A 9806-nucleotide genomic window follows, 5' to 3' on the forward strand; every position below is an offset into this window, starting at 1 on the left:
ACACCCTATAAACCTGCAATCCTATACAGCCACGCTAGGCATTTACTTGCTCTGCTAGCCATAGCTAGCTGCTAGTCCATTTCATATATTTCATATCGAGTGACACATATAGGCTCTTGCTCTTTTGCACCCCGCCCCCTTTCCCCATTATTAATACCCGTTTCTATTTTCTATGGGAGGGAGGGGGTGGGGGAGACACATCTAGTTCCATCACTCACTGCCCCTGTATTTTTGGATCGGAGTCTCACCTTTGGCAATTTGCAGAGGTCCCCTGGGATCAGGGGAACAACAGGTGTGTCATTTGATAAGGCATTAAATGAATGAATGTGAGAATGAGGCTCGGTCCCCGTGAATGATTAAACAAGCAATCGCGGTGGCACACGTCTCGCAGAAAACGAATCTGAAACAGCCAGCAAGAAAGCGCACCTTAGTGTGTTTCGAGCTCGAATGCGCTGTCTGCTTGCGCTGTTCTTCACGAAAGCATTAACTTAAGTGCAACCTTCAAAGACTGTTTCTCTCAGGGTGCCTTCACAGGTTTATGTTACTGCTCATTTTCAGCACAGTAAATTGCTAAGCAATTTAAGAAACTGAAAGAGAGCTTATACACTGAGCATTCAGCAGGTCTTTTATAGTAGCGGACTCAGCTTATGCCTAAAACATGAAAAGAACATACAAACGTACACCATATTTAAGTAGCCTTTACAGGCATGTATATGTGATGACAGTCATGCTGAAGCCTGTAGTATATAGTTAATCATTAAGATTTGTCTTTGTGGAGTTACTGAGGAATACACTCATATCTCTTGCAAATGATGCAACAGACTGTAAGCAAATACTATTCAGATTCCATGACTCATTATAGCTCCTGAATCTGATTTGGCCCTGCTAAATACAGTTGAGCACTGAGCTTTAGAAAAAGGCCGACTGCGGTCCTATCTCTGCACCAGGAACATGATACTGAGTTTTAGCCTATGGATCACATGACTCTTCTCACTGAATTTCAGTGGGTGTGCGCGTCAGGGTGTGAGTGTGTATGAGTGTGTGTGTGTGTGTGTGTGTGTGTGTGTGTGTGTGAAAGAGAAAGAGAGGGAGAATCATTTACAATTCCTCTAGATGGGGCCCAAATGAGGTGACTTATCGTACAATGATTTACTAGGTGACTCAAACAGGAAATAAGGGGCTTTGAGAAGTACGCTTTTTCAACCTTAACAAAAGCAGGCTCCAAACCTCCTACCCCCACCCCTCAAGTGAAATGGAGACGTGACAGAGGCTGTTCTAGGAAAGTAGTATATCCTGTCGCAGAGGGGCGTGTTCTCACTAATACACGTACAGGACAGCTGGAAGCATCTGGGTGCCACGGCAGGACCCACAATGCATCCAACTACACAGTCACCAAAATGAGTGCTTTATAACCACCACACTTAACACTACTGCACCTGAATTAGTCACAGTTTTCACCTAGTTTTGTATACATAAATCCAGTGAAAGCAAAGCTTTTTATGTCATTAACTATTCCTATCAACTACTGACTAGTTGCATCAACTATATATTAACTATTGCCCTTCTGTAGGAGCCAGTGGAAACACTGAGCAATACTGCAGAGAAAGTGAGTATGCATTGAAAGCCATAGGTCTTGACTCAAAAGTAAACAAACTTAGCAAATGTTTGGTTAAGCATATTTAAAGAATGTCATCTACTTGATACTTGCCTGCTGTGTCTAAAAAGTACTGGAGTCTAATGTTTTTTTGTGAACGTATTTGATTCTAGGAGCTTAAAAAGACCATTTAAGGGTCCCATTTTTAAATGAATGTAAAATAGTAATATCAGAATGAACTACTGATCACTTTTTCCAGGAACACCCTATTGCATTTTATTTATCATTTTATTAACTGCATTATATGAAATCTAAGAGCATGTCATATCGCTCTTTATTAAATCAACCACATCCGTTTGATGAATAACAGCTCAGCATATATTGGACAAGTCTTTACTGAGCTTTCTGCGAGCTATTTCACAACAACAATGTGGGCTGCAGGTACGAACCACAGGCATTCTGGGGGAAGAGGAGACTGACATTCCATTCGATTGGGAAAGTGGGGACTGGCCTCTTTTCTTCTCTCTAGTGACAGCAGTACACTTTATGTCTACTGTCCTGAAATGCCATCTCATCCATTCTCCACAATACAAGGCAAACTAAAACATCAGACAGGGGGAAAAAGGGCTTGATTTACCGGTTTTATTAGCTGAACAATGAGCGCCCACTTTGGACCCCAACTAAAGCTCAGGGCCGCGGCACGCAGCACTGGCCGAACTCCTGTGCCCTGCACCGCAGCGGTCATTAGGAGCAATCTGCATCAATCTGTCCCACACCAGGCCTTTCCAGGAGGGAGATTTTACGCCCTGATTGTAAACAAAGTGTGCGATGGTCAACTGTCGGCCTGGATCTCCCTGCTCTGCTGCTGATGTCCTCTCTCTGCTGGTGCTGTAATTCTCTCTGTAAAAGGAACGCTCCCTTTGAAACGGGCGGAAATGGTATGACTACGTCGGCCGCCCTGCCGAATCACTGCCCAGCTATGCAGGGTGCAGAGCGTGCCAGCTTATGCAGTGTCTGCTCCTGAGATCAACTGGTGTCCCGGGGAGACAGGGAGAGGGAAGGGAAGATGGAGAAAAACAACGCCACAGAAGAAGGGAAAGAGAGAGGACAGAATGACGGATAGGGGGGCTTGCATCATACAGTGCTCTACTGGCTCCTGAAGTCACTGTTTAGAAGAAAAGATAGCTTAAAATCTGTACCTCATCAAATACAGTGACTAACCCTGTACATAAATTACCTTTCCCCGTTTACTCTGGATTGTCATATTTATGCCATCGACCTACCTCAAAACCCCCAATTTAAACATGAAACAATATCATTCCTTTCAGATTACTGGGAGAAACAAGAGCTCTCTTCTACTTCCAATAACAATTATACTCATTTGGGTTCAATCACGTAAATACATAACATCTGTCCAGATGTGGATATCCCACATACATCTTTGAACACCACAACATTTTTTCAAAAGTACATGCATGTGTTACAGGATCAGATGGTTACCTATGACAAGGGTGCTATGCCTCAAGCATGCCTTCACTTTATGAAACCAGTGAGGTTTGACAGGTATCTTGGTCACACCTGGCAACCACAGGGAAAGGGGAGGCCAGAAGAAATCAAAGCAAGAAAATGCAGGAGACGTGCAAACTGGGTTGCCAGAGCCCACTCCAGAATGTCATCCGGTAACAGGGGCCTCTTTCCGCTGCTGCCTAGAATAGATGTGTCAGCACCCAATGCCGGCTCCTGGCACCTTGCCCACTGTAAAGGGCCCAGGCGCATTCAGAAACACACACGCTCTACCGCTCCGAACATGACCTACACCAACTCCCCAAAAGCTGAAGGTCGCCATTTCTCAGGGGTCAGGGTTTTTGTGTGGCCATGGCAACGGGCTGAGCCATTTTGCATGTGCTCTGTAGAGCAAAGCTTCTCCTGTTACATTCAATAGCCAAGCGAGCCTTACCTGGACGTGAAGCACCCAAACAGAGAAATACAACCTGCTGTGTCCTTAACCTGGACTGACAAATACAGGAAAATACAACTTTATAACTAACTATCAGTGACGTGTTCCAAAAGAAATATAAAAGTAGGGGTGAAAAATTAAGCATTTCATAGAGCAAAGCCGAATGTAGACAACATGGAGGACTTAATCACTTTAACCAGAAAAAGAGCAGCCTTACATTTGGGCAGTATGTGCTGAATAAGAAAATCAAGCAAGTATTCTTTTGTTAACCAGAATCTTTCTCAGAGACAGCCAAACTTTTCCTATAAGGTTTCCCAAGTGAAACCACAAAAGAAGTAACTCTTGCTTAAGATCATAGCCCCTGGTTTTAAGGGCAAAAGGCCAGGGTACTTAGATAGCATGCCCCTAGAGAGCATGAGCTCTGCCACACTGTACTGGGAGATCACGAGCCTGGAGCAGATGCTTGATCATATCACTGACAGAAGTGATGTTTGTGAGACCACATGTTTGCTTTAATCTGGAAGAAATATGTATACCATTACTGTATAAACCCTTCATGGTCAAGGAAAGACAAGAACTGGCCTCAATTACTCCTTTCTGATTAAAACTGAATGCTGCATAACACTGCTAATCCAGAGGCCAGCATGTTACTGATGGAACATCTTAATCAGTAGTTCAATACAAAAATAACATATAAATGTTCCATGGGCCCCATGGAAAGTGCTAAGATAGGTGTTACATGTACATTATAAACCAGGTGGTCATCACAAGTCAGGTTTATGAATGTTTGGTACATCCACCACCTTACCTTGGGTTTAATTTTTGTGGACGCACCCTATTTGCTCTTTAAGTAGCTGGCTGGAAGACTGCCAGGCTAAACCCTAAAAGAGGATTTCACAGAGAAAATCATGAGCCGGGTTCTTGTGCATGGTAAATCATTCCAGCTCAACAGAGTCACTCCAGAACTCAAAGACTTTTTTGACGAGCAACACTTAATGTTAAGAATTGTGCAATCTCTGTTTGGGACACCTTTGATGATCTTTCACATGTCTGCCTGCCAAGTGCTGGGAAAGGCACTGTCAACTATTATAACAATAAACATAACTATTAGCATAATGAGTCACAGAGCTACACTAGCTTCACATTCCGCTGTTAAAGCCAGATGAGCCGGTTATGCAATTAAGCATGATTCCACATTTGGGATGCACCAGTTAGATGCTAATCAATGCATGCAAGTTACAAAACCTGGAATATGCTCAAAATTGCTAGCAGCATACTGAAACATATTATGGAGGCAAGTACAACACCCGAGAATGGCTTAAAGGCCTGTTATGTCTCACTTCCCCAGTGTTAGTGTTCCCTTTTCTCTGTCCCAGGCTTCATGTTTTCTTACTTTCAGTGGATAAGGTATATCCTGTAAGAAATGAGTCTTAATAGATTACACCATTTATAATAAGAGCATGAAAAAATATGCATTTTTGTCTAGACAGCCTATACAACTAGCTTCACTTTCAATATAAGACTACATATTTCTGTATAAAACAATGCTGTGTACTTTGGCCAACAAATGATATTCAAACAGGTGTCACTATCTGTATTTTGCTTGTTTGCCTTTTTGATCTCTTTAGACATTCAGATGTAGCCATGCAAAGGAAGCCAGAGCTCCTGTGGTGCACTTGCAGCTATATTAAGGCTTCCTAGGTGCATACTCCACTCTCTTTCTCAAGGAGGGGAGACACCAGCTTGCTGAGACTGGTTCTGCACTGGTGATGATTGGGGCCTTCGAGGACAGCCCCCCCAACCCCACCCCAGCTGTCATCTCTGAAATACGCTGACGTGAACACAGTCTGTTTCACTAATGCGCTGGGAGGGCATGGGGACGAAGGGTCCGAGCAGCTGGGGACAGACAGCCCCATGAGCACCTGCTCCAGGCTGTGCAGAGGAAGTCATATGACTGTCGTGTCTTCCTGCCCAATTTGGTGCTCTCTAGAGACACCTCTTCAGCTGTGTTCAAACCAACATGTGGGGATCAGCATGGACTGAACTTTCTGTGAAGAAAAGAAAAACCTCTGGACTGCTTCATTTCTCACTTCACTTTTAAACTGCTGAAGTTCATACATTACCTGTACTTGCTGGACTTAAATGTCTCCCAACACAAATTCATGAAATTCATGAAATGTAAAGCATGGAGCTACACAAAGATTACACTAGGTTCATTGGAGAGTATTTCAAACCTCAGGTATAATGTTTCGAGGGGATTCAAAGTAACTCCAAGAACAAACTCACTGTAAATAGCAAGGTATTTCACTTCCTAAATGGGTCACGCCTTTCTGGTGTTTTATGGGCTATTTATGAAAGCGAAATGTCATAGAGACCCACAGAGGAGTGGCTGATCATCTGGATCTCCTTCCCTGGAAGGCAGGTCATTAAGGGGGTGACACTGGGTCTCTCACACACGATGAACCTAACAGTGGAGCAATGTGGTTAAATAGCACACAGCAGGTCACCTTTCAACCACGCCCATCTCTGGAACATTTAGGAGTATTGCCCTCCCACCCTGCAGCTGCAAAAATAGCAAATGGGGGTAGCAAAGTGGCCTTTCAGGGGCCCTTATGAGACCCCCTGGAGCGCTTGTGTAAATTCAGCTTGTTCATCACCACACAAATCTCACCTCCCAACAATCTTGAAACACTACAGACACTATGAACACTATGGTGCATTTGTTAGATGATCGCTTAAGCCAGTTCGCCATGTAGAAAAATCACATGCCAGCACAAAGGGGTGGGGCTTAAGGTACAGAGACACTTCCTCACCTGTGAAATCAGTCATAGGGGAACAGGTCTGTACCCTTCACATTAACATTTAACAGCCCAGGGGAGCAGCTAGCTGTGTCTCTATCTTGAATGATGGCATGTTCATGCAACACATGACCTCAACTTAAATAACCCCCAAACAATGTAAATACAGATGATTACAATTACAATAAGAAATGTATTTTTTTTTACTGTAACACAAAAGGCAGTGATAATGGATGACCATTAACAGAGCTAAGGAAAGATCTTATCTCACATGTCTTTCAAGCCAGTCATCTCACTAAAAGGTTTGCTTCCCATTTAATCTTTCACCAACAATTCTAAGTACAATTGTAGACAAAAGAACTTTAGTAAACTTCAGAACATTTTCTGTTAAACCCATGATGCTTTTCATCAAATGATCTTGAAAACAATTTGAAGCATGCACTGTATCAAATTTACCATTAGAAGTCCCTTGGCTGATACATATAAAGCACAACACTACACAAAACACTCATGAGGTTCATTGTCGAAGCTGTATTGCAAAACATAAACTCCAGAATCTCCTGTTAGGTAAAACTCCAACATTCACTGCCTCCATTAACCAGCTAAAGCACATAAAAAGCCATCACTCTAGGCATTAAACAATAATGTTTGAACATTTGTGTTTGTTTTAACCACATGGATAATTTCAATGCAAACCTGCTACAGTCACTAATACTTTCTAATACTAATATCCTTAGGCACACTTTCAATATTTTTATGACACACTTACAGTATGTTGTCCCTGCTGTTCAGGTTAGTTAAATGTACCCCAATGTGTGTTTTATTTAATGCACCACAATGATGCCATTCATTCTGCTCTGGATTGCCTGGGTTTACAGTGTGCCCATAGAGGTGACCTCCACTGATCTGGTCTCTTGCCATCCCCAGAATGAATGCCAATTCGGCAGGGTCTTAAAATGGACACAAGTGAGACTTGAAGAACAAGAGACAACCCCCCTCATTCATCACAACTTTCTTAAGAGGGTGTGCATGCGTGCGTGTGTGTGTGCGTGTGTGTGTGCGTGTGTCTGCTTGGTGTGACCTCACTGAAGCCACAGAAAGATCTGGTCCTTCACAGTAAACAGAGATCCAATGGCTGCATGCGAACCACAGCCCTGCCGACGAAACACAGAAACAAAGGGAAGCAGTGTCCTTCCATTAATCTAAGTACAGGGCGAGGTGCCACAGAGATTCTCCCCAGTTGTGACTAAAATAAACAGCCAGCTCTGTTGGCAAATTCAAATTAAAATACTTGAGGAGAACTGTGCCTTGTGCTCACAGAAAGAGCCTCCCTTAGTGAGAAGCTTAAGAAAAATAAGAACACTTGAAGACACAGATAGCAATTGAAACACTGCATGACTTCAGTGAAGACTCCCCAAGCTTTTCATCTGCTTTTTGACACTAATTTCCACTCAAGGCAAACACACAGCACTGTTACAATACAAGTGGGTGAAGTTCAACCATCTCCTCTTTAGGTTATAATCTTGGAGTGGGTGAAGTACAACCATAAGTGGTTTATTTGTTAACATACATGCTGGTTTATACCACCTGACATCAGTAACCGTGCGGAGGGTTGCAATGAGTGAGCTGTGAACTCAGTATATACGCAGTGCAAAGGAGAAACCGCACCCTGGGCAATTTAGAAAGGGTAATTAATCTAGACAGCACAGTTATGGACTGTGGGAGGAAACCAGAGTACATGGAGGAGACCAGCCTCTATTATGTAAAGTCAACACACATAAAAAGTGCGGGAACAAAAAATATTTTCCTGATTCCAATGGAAGACACAAAACCATGAAGCACAGAGGTCAGAAGGCTTAGGACTTGGGAGTGTGGCTAAGGGACCAGACTGGGCTGGTTCACTTATTAGTTTTTACTCAAAATCGTCTCGAAGGTACCAACGCACATGGAAAAGCCATAAAGTGGCCCGCTCACCCCGTGAATAAAATGTCAAACCGAGCGTGTGTCAAGGACCAAATCAGCTTTTCCGTTCCCAGTGTGGAAAACGTATGAAGTCATAGCTTGCCTTTCTCACTCCTGAGAAATTGCTCAAAAAAAACCCTCCGAAGAGGACAGTGTGTGATTTTGTTTCTCGTCTGTCTGAACTTCTGTGGGCGGAGGACTCTGAGGGTCTGTGTCCATCTGCGCTCCCTCCATTTGTCACCTGCCGTCTGGGCCTCTTCCCCGATTTGTGCTAATGGCCGCTGGGTTCCGCACCACACCCCACAGCGCCCCCTGCAGCCTGCCGGGGCAGCACCTCAGTGGGACTCGCTCAGGACGGGACAGTGCTCGGAGGAGGACCACCCCCAACCCGAACCGAGATCCCAAACACATTTTCATGACACACAAGTAACAGCAAACAGGAAAAGTACATTTCATACGGCGAGGGAAAACACACTTGAGTGCATTACATGTGAACCCCATGTGAGACTTTCACACCGATCAGTCCATGTTGGGCAGCTGTTTCAAAGGACTCATATATGTCAAGCCCCCCTAATGAGATGCATGTCAAAAGCTTAAGAGTACATTTTGTGCAGTGAAAAATAAAAAACGCTTTCTGCATTGTAAACAACAGGAGACGCAACTCATTTGAGGTCGGGTGGAATTCGAAACAGTTCTCCTTCTTTTCCAGCGGGAGCAATATCTCTGCATAATACATGGGGAGCCAGGCACAGCATCGGCATGCAAGAAAAGCTTCATTTTAGCTCCACTGATTCTAATTAGGCACTACTGGCTCAGAGAAAACCCAACAAATGTGCTTCCAATCTGACTTCCAGTAAGAGCGTGTTTGGACCTGGGAATCAAGCAGGTCTGTGTTCTGATCCCAGTGCCAGTCTGATTATTGCTGCCTCCACGGGGAGGTTTTTATTCCTCCAAGGCTGAGGCATAGATGCAGAGCCAGCAAACTAAAGGCAGTTTCAAACCTAATCATACACAGACAGCAGCTCAGACCCCATTAAATGAAATCGATCTAGAAACCTGTGGTTACACAGCCCATACCGGTGGCAGTATGCTGCAATGGGGTAAACCCTGGGAAAGTAGAAGGGTGGAGAGAACACTTGAAGGCTCTCCCTTCTGCCTCGCCCCCTGACTGCAGTTATGAGCAATGCCAGCAGTTGCCTACCTTTCCTGCTACCGCGCCAGAAGCGATCTCCCAATGGGTCACCCATTCGCCCTGTCCGCCTCCACCCCCACGACGATGTCACCAGCAGTCTCACCGGGCCCGGGGAAATCCAACACTCTGCTGCCCGATCCAAGCCCCCCTCCCCGAGACAGACAGAACTGCAGAACCACCCCCTACCATCTGTAACCCATTGCTGGGCCCTGCAATCCGCACGGGCAAGGAGAGGGGGGCAGAGACGGAACAAGAGGTTCTTTTCATCTTCTGCCCACAAACACACAGCAGCATCAACCCCAT

This window comes from Megalops cyprinoides, chromosome 10 (genome assembly GCF_013368585.1).
Source record: "Megalops cyprinoides isolate fMegCyp1 chromosome 10, fMegCyp1.pri, whole genome shotgun sequence".
Classification (NCBI taxonomy): domain Eukaryota; kingdom Metazoa; phylum Chordata; class Actinopteri; order Elopiformes; family Megalopidae; genus Megalops; species Megalops cyprinoides.